The 16,426-nt window shown below is 38.1% G+C and overlaps 1 pseudogene; it reads left to right on the plus strand.

The window, feature by feature from the left end:
• The first annotated feature begins 8,767 nt into the window (after positions 1-8,767).
• Positions 8,768-13,099, plus strand: LOC121508814 (annotated as a pseudogene).
• Positions 13,100-16,426: the final 3,327 nt, after the last annotated feature.

Raw genomic sequence — 16,426 nt, forward strand, 5'->3', positions numbered from 1 at the left:
AAAGGCAACTAAAGATGCTCTAAGATCTCACTTTGGTGTCAGGGGTCAGGTGGCAGGGGAGTGGGAGTATTTATTTATAGATTTCTACTGTTCTAGTTTACAGCTTTTCTGCCTTGCTCATGAGAATATAGATTGGGATATCAGGGAAGTTCTTGACTACTGAAGTTGCTGTTGAGATTTGTTTTGATGAGCTGGCCTCATGAGTTTAGAAAAACATGACTATCTCGTGTCTGACTACAAATTTCTGCAAATTGCAGAGTGTGATTATGCTTTATGAAGGTAGCAATGAATCATAAAAAGGGATGGAAAAATGTATTCTTATGAAAAAACTGCTGGTTTAAGATGTTAAATCAATGCCAAAGATACGAAAAGTTTTTTTTTTTCTCAGGGCACCTTTATGCAATAGATGAAAAAGCCGTTTACAGAGAAGTGATTATCTCTTTTTTCTGTTGAATGTAATTTGTCAAATTTAAATTAACAATAAAAAAATTTACAAAAACACTGAGCACCTCTGGAAAAGGTTTTGTTCAAGACAAAAGTCAAAGTCAAACCCAGGCAGCAACCTTTGGTGTTAAAAATGAAGATCATGCAGAACTTAAAAAAGGCAGGTCCTCAAATGCCTAGACACCGCATTCCAAATTATTATGCAAATGATATTTTTCTCTGATTTTCCTAAATAGTTGATGCAAATGACAGTATAATTTTCAAGTCATCAATCATTAGAGCATATTTTAAATTTTATTGAACAAACCTCCCAATGATATCTTTTTTTCCCCCTCAAAGATAAAAAACTGAAAATAGACTGTTCCAAATTATTATGCACAACAGAGTTTCAAAACATTTTATAGGTTGTAAAGAACTGAAAATGGTCATTTGTTGAATTTGCAGCATTAGGAGGATGGGGGCCACACCATGAGTTTCTCTCCTTTTATGCCCTTAGCAGCCAATGACACAGAGGTATTCTTTGCAGCATGAGATGGTGCATTGTCATGCCGGAAGATATTTTTTCCACGGAAAACACAGTTCTTCTTTTTGTAACAAGGGAGAAAGTGGTCAGTCAGAAACTATACACTTTGCCGAGGTCATTTTCACACCTCCAGGGACGCTAAAGGGGCCTACCAGCTCCCCATGATTCAGGCCCAAAACATGACTCCACCACCTCCTTGCTGAAGTTGCAGCCTTGTCGGGGCATGGACCATAATCTGCATGGTAATAGGGAACGTGGTGTAAATTTGTAAAGTATTCAGACCTCTTTCTCTTTTTTCTCTGTTTGTTATGTTGCAGCCTGATGCTGAAGTTGGAAAAAACAAAAACAAAAAACAAAAAACAAAAAAAACATTTTTTTTAATTCTCATTAATCTACACTCAGTAACTCATCATGACAAAGTGAGGGCCACACTGCTATTAGTATAGAGTAATTTGAATGTTTTATTATTGACTGTAGCATCAGGCTGCTACATAAGAAAATTAAAAAAAAAAAAAGTCTGAATACTTCCAATTACACTTTATGAGACTGGCTCCAAAAGCCCAGGGATCCCTCTCAGGTCCCACATTGACTATTTCAACAGCAAAACTAAAAATGTTATCAGCTTGGTTAAAAACCAAGTGCACATCAGTGAATAATGGGGATAGCCTTGCGGACTACAGATGCATGCAATAGTCCAGCTAAAGCCAGATCCCTGCGTAGTCAGCAGAGGAACTGTAAGAAGGTTCAATTGATTTGTAATATATTTTTCTTTAGTTCAGGTCCACAGTCCCATCAAATGCTCCATCAAAACCAGGAAAAGGCAACTTTGATTACCGAGGACCAAATTGTTAAAAATGGTTGGACAGTATCAATATAATTATCAGATTACTAGTAATTTAACTAAAGGAAGAACATGTTGCTTTCATGGTCATTTACAATACCGACATTTCTGTTTTTTAATTAAGTGCAAGTAGAAATATTAATTAATGAGATATAAAGAGAATTAGATCTACTTGAAGCTGCTTTATCAGCTCAGTGAACATTATGGTTACTTGTTATTTAAAGATGTTTTATCTGCATATTTTCCCAAGCACATTTAGTGATGCATATAAAAGTGTTTTTTAAATTTATACCTAATTAATAATAATAATAATAATAATAATAATAATAATAACACATTTTATTTATAAGCGTCTTTCTGAACACTCAAGGTCACTATACAGATAAAAATGAATAAAATAAAAACAATAGATAAAAGCAAACACAATATAAAACAAGACAAAGAAATTACAAAGAGTAGGCTAATCTGAACAGGTGGGTTTTGAGCCTGGATTTGAAGAGAGGGAGAGTGTCAATGTTTCGGATGTCTGGTGGAAGTGAGTTCCAAAGTTGGGGAGCAGAGCGGCTGAAAGCTCTGCTCCCCATGGTGCTCAGACAGGCAGAGGGCACGGTGAGGTGGATGGAGGAGGGGGATCCGAGGGAGTGGGAGGAGGTGGCTATGTGGAGGAGATCAGAGAGATAAGGGGGGGCGAGATTGCAGATGGCCTTGAATGCATACAGGAAGATTTTGAATTCTACTCTGAATTTAACCGGGAGCCAGTGGAGCCGCTGTAGGACAGGGGTGATGTGGTGAAATGAGGGAGTTTTGGTGATGATGCGAGCAGCTGAGTTCTGGACCAGTTGGAGTTTATGGAGAGATTTGTGAGGGAGACCAAAGAGGAGGGAATTACAGTAATCAATTGGGGAGGTAACGAGGCTGTTATAGGCAATTATATCTACTGATTACTTTAAAAGAACCAAACAAATTCTAGCAATCAGAGATCGCAGGACAAATCTTTCAATTTTCATGTTTTCATGGCAGATTTTGTCATTTTTATAATACAGGTGTATTTTAAACTGATTTGCCCCAGAGCTGCCAGTTGCCTACCCCTGATCTGAACTGTAATGCCATTGTCTGCCGCTTGTAGTCCCTTAAAGGTAACATAACTTACCCTCTCAAGACAGGTCTATATCAGTCTCAGAGGTCTCCAAAACATGCCTGTGAAGTTTGTTGCTAAAAAAAACCCTCCAGTATTGGATTTTTTTCAAGTCTGTTTCAGCCCTGCTCAGAACGCTGTTTCTGTGTCTGTGGCTTTAAATGTTCCTGAGCTGTCTGACTCCGCCCCTGACCCTGCCCCTTTCAGGAGAGGAGGGCGGAACTTCTTCCAAGTGGGGAGGGTCAACCGACTCTGGGGGCGGTGCTAACTTCCCACATGACATCATGAGGGAAAATCTGAGCATGGCTTGTTTTAGCACACATTTTTTGTAAGCTTGGGTGGGGGGTGGGGGGGATTTTTCTGATCCTTGGGGGGATTGTGGACAGGCCAGAGGTACACATTTTTGTTAGAAGTGCCTGAAAAAGTGTGTTTTACATAATATGTGACCTTTAAGCTGTTCTTGGAGACCACTGCCTTGCTGCCACAGCACTCTTTAATCAGTAAACAACTGTGAACAGATAGCATCTCATAGAAATTGTGCAATCTAGCACTGTTTGATCTAGAGGGTGGGGTTTTCAATTGGTCTAGCCTCAGGACCCATCACCTCTTAAATGTGCAATCACGACCCTAAAATATTTTCAACAACTTCTATTAATTAACAAATAATATTGAAGTTTATACCACAAATATGAAAAAACATGACTGAACTAAAGGACAGGACAAGCATGCAACTGTAGAAACTCTAAAACAGCGTACATGAATACATTGCAATTTGTTCAATTCTCTATGGTAAGGCATGCATTTTGATAGTTTACTTGATATTTTGAGAGATTAATGAATGAAAATGAGATAACCAGTTTTGTTTACTCCAGAAAAAGAGTTAAATAAGTTTAGATCTTAATAAAACCACCCAAATGTTCTTGCTATCATGGAAAATCAGAGTAAAATAAAATGAATGGATGTATGTCTGCTCATGCCGTCTGTTCATCATGAACTCAATGCCACAGCTTTTTCCAGGCTCACCTTCAGGGACCCAGTAAAACCAGTTTGGCGACCCACTTTTGGGTCATGACCCACCAGTTGAGAACCACTGCTCTAGAAAATAGTGATGAAGTCAAATGGAGACAGTGTCAGGCTATACTTGCATATAACCAAAGTAACAGCATTCAACACGGGAACTAAAGGGTTAATCAGCAAAGAGGATTGAAGACCGACAGAGAGAGCATTGCCAATGTTAGCCACATTCTGTAAGCGGTGATGCACCAGATAAAGGAAGTGTTTTTTTCTTAATTTTAGACCAGTAGAGTTATTTACCTTTAAATAGCTATGAAGTGATTCACCTAACATCCTAACATAACCAATCATTGTCCACATGTTTACTCAATAGAGGTTTGCAATGAGTTGCTTTCTCGTATGGTTCAAAGACCAGCCTGAAGATATTGTACATCCTCATGAAACATCTCTCAAAAGTAAGATCTGCACCAGCACGGATCAGAGTGAAAGCTCCCTTTGTGACCCTAAACCTCAGTTCAGATAAAAAGAAATACTGGACAGGTAAAGCTAGTGAGGAGAAAATCTGAGAACACTCAGATCAGTGAACACGATGCCTGATAACAGCAAAAAAAGGAGGTTGATCTTTGATAAGATAGATTTCTTTTCAAAACAGCTCTGAGGGCACAAAGTAACGGAAACTAAAACCAGACAAAGAAAAACAAAGATAAGATCATGAGGAAGTTTTTAATTCTGTTTGCCCAGTGTGTCTTCTTTGCCACCTTTTGTAATGTCAGGATGCCAGAAAACAAATAAGAAAAACGGAAAAATTAGCTAATGGTTGCCACATGGCACAAAAATGTCAAGTGCCAAAGATTGGTGAAAAGTGCAGAAAATTAAGAAAAAGTCTTTAAAAGTGAGGACTAAAGCAGCAAAACTTGATTTAAAGTAGCTAAAATGGGTGAAAAGTTTTTAAATGTGAGGAAACAACTGACAAAACTTGATTCGAACTAGCTGAAATGGTCGAAATCTTCAAAAGTGGGGACAAAAGTGGCAAAACTTGATTTAAGCCAGCTGCAATGGGTGAAAAAAATATTTAAAAGTAGGAAAAAAACGGGGCAAAACTTGATTTAAAGTGGCTCAAATAGATGAAAAATCTTTAAAAGTTAAGAAACAACTGGCAAAACTTGATGTAAAGTAGCTGAAATGGGTGAAAAATGTTTAAAAGTGAGGAAAAAAGTAGCAAAACTTGATTTGAAGTGGCTAATATGGGTTAAAAGTGGCAAAACTTAATACAAAGTAGCTGAAATGGGTGAAAAATGTTTAAAAGTGGGGAAAAAAGTAGCAAAACTTGATTTAAGCAGCTCAAATGGGTGAAAAATCTTTAAAAGTGAGGAAAAAAGTGGCAAAACTTGATTTGAAGTGGCAAAAAAAGACTCAAATGGGTAGGAGCAAAACAATGGGTTAAATGGGTAACTTTACAGAGACTGAAGTTATACAAAAATCACGAGGACTTTCTTCTTTCTGTTGGCCAATTGTCCAGTTTGTCTACTTTATCACAGCTTATGTTCAAGGAATAGGTGCGGCTGAAACGTTGTTTAGTTATCCAAATACTTTCTCGCTTTGCTTGAATGGGCCAGGCAGTCAGAGAGTCTTTATTTAAAATTGATTCAAAAGTTTTTATAAAGACTCAAACAGGAAAAGAAGAGGAAAAATATTTACTCTCATCAGAGCAGAAAAGTGAATTATATATGTATTCATTCTCAAGCATGATAAAGCCCTTTTTAGGATACCTTTTTAAAGTGGTGATAATAATGTGGATGGACACATGAAACTAAACCATTTGGGAAGTAATGTAGATGCCAGGGTGCCAGAAAATAAATTAGAAGAAACTATGACACATTTGGTGAAAAATAATGATACAAAAATGGGCAACAAGTGGTGAAGATGGGTTGAAAGTGGCAAACTAGCTGTAAAATGGGCTGACAATGATGTAAAGAGGCAAAAATGGAATAAAAGTGGTCTTGGTCTCAGAGCGACTCGCTCTTGCATCACCGTTGCTTGACTGTGAATTGGAGGGGAAGTGAATGCTCTTCTTGCAATATGCAATCTTTGGTAGATGCCGAGGTCGCGGCAAAAATTGAAAGAAGAAACATTCAGAAAAGAGGAGAGTACATTTCTAAATCAAGGTAAGTTTTTAATGTGAGTTAGTAGACAGCCAACATTGTTCATCTCTCCTGAGCCCACGGCTCGGTCACACCGTGTGTCTGCCGTGTCTGTGTCGTTTCAGTCACAGACTCACCACTCTGATATAAAACTAAAACACAGACACGCCTGTCACATCAGTCAGTTATGCATCCTGCCTTTTTCAGACAACTCTCCACTCAGAGTTTTTCTCTGAGGTCTGAGCATGTTTGATAAGCAGGGATCTGATCCTGTACGTGAGTCTGCTCAGTGATGCTGTCTGTCTCAAGCGTGCTGTGCATAACAGAGATGGTAAATTCAGACAGAATCTCACTCGATTGGGAGGGGGGGGGATCTCCCACACAGAAGTCAAGATAGCTCATGTGCATGTACTTTAACATTTGGTTAGACGTGTTTAAAACACTCCAGTCAGACATGAATCATAAAGGATGAAGATGATCTAAAAGAGAGGAGATTAAACTTCTACTCACGATTTAGCCTGGATAGACTCATTATGTTAACTAATTAATCTACTTTTTTTTAAAGTAAAAACCAGTGAAAACACACTACAGTATAGGAAATAAAGATTTTGAAGCTCTGAATTTTCTGAGGGTGGGCCCCAGACCCCCCACACATTGCTAAAGTAAATCCTACATGCATGGGTACAAAGTGGTTTGCTTTTTGGTAGGCTACTGCAAGGCTAAAAAGAACAATGGTGTTGAGTGAAGGCAAGACAAATCTGTCAATCTCTCTGAAAAACATTTTTCAGTTCATAAATTTAGCTTAATGGACTTCTTTATTTGTCCTGCTCAAATCAAACCAAACCAGTAAAATGGTGAACAACTTAAAGCTATAATCCCATCTGCTATCTTTAACTTTTGAACAAAGGAGATTAAGGAGAGTATAAACCAGTGTTACTCAACCCAGCTCAACCAAAGAGCCACATTGTTGAAAAATACCTTTGCATGAGCCACAGTCTAAGTGGTGAAAAGTGGCAAATAAACAGCTCAAAGTAGCAGTAACATTAAGTTAAAAGGAGGAAAAAATGGTCAAAGAGGAACAGAAATGGGTGAAAGGGGTGAAAATGGGGAGGAAAAGTGGGAAAGGGGTCAGAAAGTAGCAAAAATGGGTGAGAAGTGACCAAAAAAAAAAATAGTTACAGTTGGCATAAAATAGTTCAAAAATGGTCCAAAAGTGGCAAGAAAATGAGTGAGAAGTGACTAAAATGGGCAAAAAGCAGTCAAGAGTGGCAAAAATGGGCAAAAAAAGAGGAAACAAGTGGTATTTAGTTGCAAAAGGTAGCTGAAATGGGTGAAAAGTGGTGAAAAAGGGCAAAAATGGGCTAAAAGTGGCAAAAAGAAGTGGCAAAAATGGGGAAAAAAGAAGAAACAAGTTGTGTTTAATAACAAAAGGTAGATTAAATTGGCAAAAAGTGAAAAAAACTGTGAAAATGGCAAAAAAAATGGGTTAAGAGTGGCAAAAAAGTGGCTAAAATGGGCAAAAACTAGGAAATAAATAGTAGTTAATGAGAAATGGCAGCTTAAAAGGGTAAAAAAGTGGCAAAACTGGGATAAAAGTGGCAAACAAAAATGGGTAAAAAGTTGCAATAAAGTGGCAAAAAATGGGCAAAAAAGTAGGGAAAAAGTGGTATTAATTGTCAGAAGCTAGCCTTAATGGGCAAAAATGGGATTAAAGTGGTAAAAAATGGGCAAAAAGGTTGAAAAAATGGGCAAAAAAGGAGAAAACCAAGTGGTATTTAGTGGCAAAAGGTAGCTGAAATGGGTGAAAAGTGGTGAAAAAGGGCAAAAATGGGCTAAAAGTGGCAAAAAGAAGTGGCAAAAATGGGGAAAAGAAGAAACAAGTTATATTTAATAGCAAAAGGAAGATTAAATGGGCTAAAAGTGGGGAAAAAATGCAAAAATGGGATAAGAGTGGCAAAAAAGTGGCTAAAATGTGCAAAAACTAGGAAAGTGGTATTTAATGACAAAAGGTAGCTCAAAAAGGGTGACAAAGTGGGAAAAAATGGCAAAGAATGGGTAAAAAGTTGCAAAAATGGGGAAAAAATTAGGGAAAAGGTGATATTAACTGGCAAAAGATAGCCTTAATGGGCAAAAATGGGATTAAAGTGGCAAAAAATGGATAAAAAGTAGGAAAAAAGTGGCAAAAAAAAAAGTAGGAAAAAAGTGGTATTTTGGCAAAAGGCAGCTGAAATTGATGAAAAGTGGCAAAAATTAGTGAAAAAGACAAAAAAAGTTTTCCTTTTTCAAGGTTTTCTGGGGGACCAATATTTAAATTGAAGACATTAAAGCGCGACAAATGATCCCAAAAGAGCCACATGTGGCTCCAGAGCCACATGTTGAGTATCACTGCTATAAACAGTGAACAAGTCTGGAGCACTCAAGTACTCCTTTTTATTCTGCTGGGCTTTCTCTCTAGAAGCTTCCTGCATAAATATTTGACCACAGGTGGTTCACAGGTGTATTTAATCTATCTTTGTTGAGCTCTTTATATCACTCATGAAACCTCTGCTACATGTGGTTACCTCCCAGTACAGCAGGCAGGCAGAGGAAGTAGGCGGAGCTCTGACAGCTTGGTAAAGTAATCAGGAAGTCCCAGCCCTCATGTTCCTCTGTGTTTACAGCCTAGAGCTTCTGGCGTGGATCACTGAACATGTTTATCTCTTATTACTGTCTTTTTAACAAGGCAATGCTTTAGCAATCATACAGACAAACAGCAGGCTCAGTGAGGATGAACGTGTGGAGGGAAATGTCACTTCTGAGAGGAGTCAAGCTGCAGGACTGAGCTGCCACTTCCTGAAATAAACAGTGAGTACAGTCTTCTTACTCTGCCTCAGCCTCACGGTCAATACTGTTATCTCTGTGAGGAGATTTGCCTTTTTCAGGAATGAATGCCATGCTACATTTAATATAAAGTAATATAAAATATAAATATAATTGTATTAATATAAAGCCAAAAGTCATCAAAAACATCCTATATCAAGATATTTCGATAAAAAGGCCAGAATTATTTTCAATAAGAGCCAATAAAGCAAGAAATTCTAAAGTTTTTAAAAAATAATTCCTCTTAATATTTTAAGAAACCAAATAAGTGAAATTAAGTACTTAAAGTGAAAGATGTAGGGTCATTCAGTGTTCTTTAGAGCCTGTACCTGCTTGACGCCTCAGCTGTTTACCTTTCAGGGTGTGTTTTATTACATGTGTCAGCGTCCATGCTGACCATAGATTACAGGATCCAGTGAATCAGAATCAGCTTTTTAGGATAAGTATGCTTAATTTAAAGATTTTCACAGTGGGGGTAGAAATAACTAAACCCTAAAACAGTAACATAAGTATAAGGAGAGGAAACCTCCTGGTATAAAAAGTGAGAACATGACTTCTGAGTTTTGATCCTGCATTCTATCTAATGGCCAGCAGGGGGCAGCTCCACAGCCACATGCAGACGGGTGGCAAAGGATGCAAAACCAGAGAAGGGGCCCTCCAGTTGTGATTTTTAATAGTATTAATGAATGTGTGTACCATTGGTGCTAGTCTTGGTGCCACTTGTCATTAATTTTATGCGCTTTTCATCCCATTTTGTCACTTTCTGCCTTTTTTTTCCCACCTCAAACACATTTTGGCACCATCTACCAATGTTTTTGCTACTTTTTAAATCCTATTTCACAACCTTTTCAGACCATTTTGCCACTCAAAATATATTTTTGTCACTTGAAATCCACTTTTACAATTTTTTTGGCCCGTTTTTGTCAATTTCAACCCATTTTGCCACCTTCGCCCCGTCAACCATCTACAAATCTGTACCCATTTTTACCACTTTTATCTTTCTACCAATTACAACCAAAAATTTGCCATTTTTCCTGCAATTTTTACAACTTTAAACCCCATTTTTGCTGCTCTGAACCCTTTTCATCATCTTTTCTGCCTGTTTTTAACACTTTAAACCAATTTGTGCCACTTTATGCCTAATATTGATGATTACGCATAAAATTCAGTATTTTCTCAAGATTTCTACCTTTTCATCTCCCTTTTGTTGGGAAATAAAGCTGTTTTACCCAAGAGAACAAGGGAATTCTTCAGGGGGATCATGAAACTTCCATGTTATTTGGGGAAAATGGAGTAAAATAAGATGTATGCATGCAAATCCTTCTGTAATATTGTGCTTTTAACATGTTTGTTTAGTCCCGTCTCTTTGTTCAATAAGCTTTTATATTTCAAACATCAACATTTTTTGGAGTGTTCTTATGTCTTCATGGTGAAATGGTAGCCAAGAATACTGATTAACCAACATTCATGACATAAATGGATGGGTTTTTTTTTTTATAATCTGGGTCGTAATTTCTCTTAAGGAGGAGGTGGTGGGTCCTCTTGTCTGACCAGTTGAGAACCACTGTTGAATTAAAAAAATGTTACTTTGATAAGAGTGGTTATTATTCAGGTAGAAAATAAAATATGCCTATTACAGCTTCACTTTACAGTAGACCAGGGGTGTCAAACTCAATCACAGCAGGGGCCAGATTCTGGATTCAGGTCTAACCTGAGGGCCTAACAGGGTCAACACAATCTTAAACTGTCAACCTCATTGTCACCAATGATAGAATATGAAAAAAAGCAGCATTGATGAGAAATCATTTGGAAATTCAAAAAAGTGGAAAAGATTAGTTTAAAGGCTCAAATCTCAGGTAAAAAAATACAATTGATTAGCTTAAAAGATAAGAACATAGTATCAAAAATAAAAAATAATGTTTTTAAAGAGCAAATATATGAGAAAGTTGAAATCATAAGTTTGAAAGGTCAAAATATGAGATCAAATTTGATATCATGAGTTTAAAAGTCAAAATATGACTGAAAATTTTAAATTGTGAGTCTGAAAATTTAAAATATGGGATTAAAAAGCCAAAATTGGGAGTGTAAAAGGTCAAAATATGATATAAAAAGAAAAAAATATTCATTTAAAATGTCAAAATATGTGGAAAAATTTTTGAAATCATGTTTTTAAAAGTCAAAATATTGGATTAAAAAAACAAAGTAAGGAGTTTAAAAGATCAAAATATGACTTAAAATTTAAAATTGGGAATCTAAAAGATAAAAATTGACATATATAAAGTTCAAATTATGAGTTAAAAAGGTCAAAGCATGAAATGAAAAGTCAAAATCATAAGTTTGAGTCGTAATCTTGAGATGCAAAATTGAAAATATGAAATAAAACACAAATTTACATTATTATACTGGTGGAAATCTGCAGACCTCATACTGGTGGGCCAGTTATAATACAAATATGATATGATCTTGCAGGCTGAATATAATCGTTCCATGGGCCGGATTTGGCCCCCCGGGCCTTGAGTTTGACACCCCGTGCAGTGGACCATTATTTTGCTGACCTCCATGGGCCCCTGTGTGGCGGGGCCTCAGAAAGCTCTCCCTTTTATTCCCTCTTACGGGCGTGTATACATACGGACTGAATGTTTGCTGTGGAAAATTTCAACAGTGGCTGTTTGTTTGTCACGATGCTACTCACTTTGTCTGACACCTACCCCTTAAGTGTTTACATGCATTAAAACAAATCTATATAGAAAGTCTTGATGCAGAGAAGCATCAGTGTGAATCACAGTTGATTTCATGAGCAGTTTTAACCTCACAGTAAACACCGATACTGAGCTGCACTTTATTCTGCACTTTTTGAATGCATGTTAGTTTTTCCCCTCATGTTTTATTTAATCAGAATTGTCTTTACTAATAAAAGTGCTGCTCTCATGTACTAATGTGAGATTTTTCTGTCCAGAGTAATGGAGAAGTGGAGGAAACACTGTAAACACATTTTCATCTTCATCCTCGGAGTGGTGACAATCCTCTTCTTCTACCTCAACTCTGTGAAGAAGTCAGAAACCTGGGAGCCTCCCTTTGTGGATCCTGGACTGTACCATGTATTTCCTATCCAAGGAACTACAAATTCATCATGGACGACACAAGGACCTGTAGACACACAACTCCTTTCCTGGTCCTGATGGTCCCTGTCGCACCTGGCGACACGGCCGCTCGAGACACCATCAGGAGGACGTGGGGGAGTGAGAAGCTGGTCCTGGGTCAGCTGGTGGAGACTCTCTTCATCGTCGGCCTGCCTGGAGGAGCCGACGCTGAGCCGACGCAGGAGAAGCTTGAACAGGAGAACCAGTAGCACCACGACCTGATCCAGAGCGACTTCCAGGACAGCTACCGTAATCTGACCATCAAGACGATGATGATGCTGGAGTGGCTGTCTGCTCACTGCGTCAAAGCCTCCTACGTCTTAAAGATCGACTCAGATATGTTACTCCATGTCCAGAATTTGGTCAAACTTCTACTTGATCCAAACACACCCAAACAGAACTACATGTCAGGTTTGGTTTGGTGGCACAGTCCAGTTTTAAGAGACCGGTCCAACAAGTTCTACATGCCCAGGGAGGTGATTGCAGAGTCGGAGTACCCTCCTTATCCTCTGGGCATGGGCTATGTCATATCCTTGGATCTGCCTGGAAAAATCCTGGAAGTTTCCCCCTACATTAAACCACTCTACATAGAGGATGTTTACCTGGGAATGTGCCTGAAACACCTGGGCATTTCCCCCACAGACCCTCCTGAAAAGACCATGTTTGTTGTCGACCCTGTGCACCCGCTGAGCAGCTGCAGCCTCTCTAAAGTGATCGCAGTGACGACGAAAAGCGTCTCACAGATGATGAGTTACTGGGAGAGGAGCAGACAGCCAGACGCTAAATGCTGAGTTTCATCAGGTTTACTAAGATTTAAGCTAGACTCCTTTGTGAGGGACGCTGTAACTGCCAGACAGATTTTTAGCTTTTATATTATATTAGCTAGATCAATGGTTTTCAAACTTTTTTTGCTCAAGGCACACCTAAGGTTAAGCCAAAAATCTCAAGGCACACCATATTTAAATTGATATAAAATAAACTTTTCTGGGGCCCAGCCAACTGGGGGATCATGGAGATGGCAAAAAGTGTCAAAAATGGGTTAAAAGTGGTGAAAAAACAAGGCAAATAGGGCAAAAAGTGGCAAAACAAAGTCAGAAATGGGCAAAAATTGATTAAGAAAAGTGGCCAAACAATAGGTTAAAATTTGCAAAAACTTGAATCAAACTAGTGGTAAAATGAGTTACAAGTGGCCTAAAAGGGTTAAATGTTGTAAAAAGGCGGTAAAAATGGGTTAAAAGTGGTGAAAAAACAAGGCAAATTGGGCAAAAAAATGGCAAAACAAAGTCAGAAATGGGCAAAAATTGATTAAGAAAAGTGGCCAAACAATGGGATGAAATTTGCAAAAACTTGTTGAGTCAAACTAGTGGTAAAATGAGTTACAAGTGGCCTAAAAGGGTTAAATGTTGTAAAAAGATGGTAAAAATGGGTTAAAAGTATGGCTGTCAAAGTTAATATCGTGTTAACTCAAATTACTTTTAACGCCGCCAATTATTTTGTCAAACGATTAACGCGTGCGCGTTCTGTATGACCCTCGACCCATCCCGTAGTTTGCCAGACCAGGAAGCGGCGCCGTCGTGATGCGGTACAAACGAGCAGAAATGGATAAAGGACAGAGACTTTTGAATGACAGGTTCAGCTTTCAGATCATGTCAGATAAGACTGAAGTTATTTTCTCCTACTGTTGACATGAACGGAGTTACAGGAAGTTGGTAGAGTCTAATATAGCCCGCACCACTCGCTGGCCATGCACACCGCTTATGCAGAGAGCAGCCCCCCTCACCATGCTGGATTTGTTTACAATGGAGACACTCAGGCGACTCTGCAGGGATGGACTCGCAATCTGGTATACCGAGCATTTCCCGGTGTGCCGACGCACCTTTGGGCCAGTATGATTTATTTTTTTATGTAGGCTATTATATCTGCCATGAACCGGCGCTACAGCCGCGCCAACCATTTATAATGACTGTTGACCGGTACGATCACGTCTCCTAAAGGTCCGCTCTCATCTCCACGCAGCTCCTGCTTGAAAGTGAACGTTTTCGGAAAAAAAAACGAAACTTACTAAAACGATCGACTGGGACTGTAAATAAACGCCAAAATAAAAAAAAAAAAACAGTCCATCAAGATGCTGCAAAAATGTCAAAGACTCTGCAGGAGATTGTCTGATGCATGGTGAATGTACAGCTGCATCATGAGGAGGAGGAGACAGAGCAGCAGAGGCCGGTGTGTGACAGGAGAGCAGAGGTTAGTGAATGAGCTCTGTAGAGTATCATAATATAAGCTGAAAGCATTATTAGTCTGTGGGATTCCTTTGTTTAGGAAGAAAAAAAATGGTTTTCGATTAAATCTGTAGCTCTTCTATGATCTGAAGAATGAAAAGATGGTTAAGTCCTCTTAGTACACCTTAAAAGTTCTCCACTGAGACTTCTTTTACTTTGTGTGTTCATGAGTTTTGAAAAGAGGCTTCACATGTGTGTTTATTGACACTATTCCACTAAATCTACTGGACTGATGACAGTCATTTCTTACTGTCAGCATTTATTTTACATTTGGACTACATTTTTTAGTTTGAAAGTAAAAATATGATAAAAAAAATAGCAGACATTTTTAAAGTAATTACTTTCTTTTTCTCTTGAGCAGGGCAGATGTGTCCACCTTACATCAGAACAGTGAAACACCATTAGATGTGTCTGTGCCTTACTGCTGAGCTCTCAGCAGAGACTTGACTTCTTTATGTCCATGTGTGATGATGAGATCTGTTGTTTGGTGTTCAGCTGCTGAGAACAGAGGATTTAACTTCTAGAAGTCTAAATTGACTCTACATTGTGGTATTATTCAGTAATGTTACATTAAGGTCAGTATCTCCATCTGTTGTGGCTTGTTGGGCTTGAGTTTACCATGATATGCTCTCAGCATATTTTTGGAGCGTTCAGTATCTTTGAGCTCAGACTAGAGAATTTTCTGGACTTTATCTGTTGTTGTTTTAGGTTGTTGACATGAACAAACATTTTCATAAAGAAAACATTTTTGTCCACTTGTGTTGATAAGGGTATTTAAATCTTGAGAAATAGTACTGTAAGGTACATTTAGAACAGACAAAAAAGTGTGATTAATTTGCGATTAATCGCTAGTTAACTATGGAATTTGTGAGATTAATCGCGATTAAAAATTTTAAATCTCTTGACAGCCCTAGTTAAAAGTGATACAAAAAAGGAGAGAAAGTGTCAAAAAGATGGCAAAATACATTTAAAGTTGCAGAAAAGTGGCAAAAAGGATTAAAGTTGCTAAAAGGTGGTAAAATGGGTCAAAAGTGATGGGAAAAATGGCAAAAAATGGCCAAAAAAATCACAAAAATGGCTAAAAAGTGGCAAAAGGGTAGCTAAAAGGGTTAAATTTGGCAAAAAGTTCCTAAAAAAGTGGCAAAAATTGCTGAAGAGTAGTAATAACTAGCAAAAATGCTAAAAAAAAAAGCAGCAAAATGATTTAAGTTGTCAAAAGAAGTGGAAAAAATGGGTAGAAAAATTGGTTAACTTGGTGAAGAATAGTATGACTTAATAATTTCAACACCAATTTCAACCCAATAATACTAGCTTGCCATGCTTTTCAGCTCTTAATGAGGTAACTGTTAGCCAGGAGCCTAGCACCAATGCTACCGATCCAACACACCTACACTATCATCAATAAATACCAACTGGGGAGGGCCCATTCTCTGGGGTTTTTTAGGGGTCCAGCCAGATCTGTGGGCAGGCCTGGTTACAGTACTTGCCATAAAGTTGTATTAATAACATATGGTACAAAGTCCCTCGGCACAACTTGACTTAAGGCACACTAGTGTGCTTTGCTACACCATTTGAGAACCACTGAGCTAGATATTTAGCTGTAGGGGAGAGTGGGGTGAGTTGTGCCAATTTTTACTCAAAGTGAGGCCATGACAGTAATCCTCCAACTTAAGTATGTACACATATTTCAGGATGTGGTGCATCCCTGGGAACAATAACATTGGATCTGAAATAAACCAGTGATTTTTGAAGTAAAACAGAACATTTTAATCTCATAAACTGTAATGCTTTATAAAAGCAAGACAAATTCAATACAAAATTACTCATTTAAGGTTTATTTAGATATCATCACCCTATTAAACTGTTGGCATAAGTCATATTTTCCAGTTTTTGGTAAAATACAAAAATATTTGTGAATCATTTCAGGCAAAAAGGCTTTGGCAATAGATGCCTGTTGACATACATAGAACACTGTCTGTCATTTATGTAACATATAAGAATAAACTGACTTAGGCCAATTTCTGAACATCTCATTGTGACTTACGCCACT

Source organism: Cheilinus undulatus, linkage group 4 (genome assembly GCF_018320785.1).
Source record: "Cheilinus undulatus linkage group 4, ASM1832078v1, whole genome shotgun sequence".
Taxonomy (NCBI): domain Eukaryota; kingdom Metazoa; phylum Chordata; class Actinopteri; order Labriformes; family Labridae; genus Cheilinus; species Cheilinus undulatus.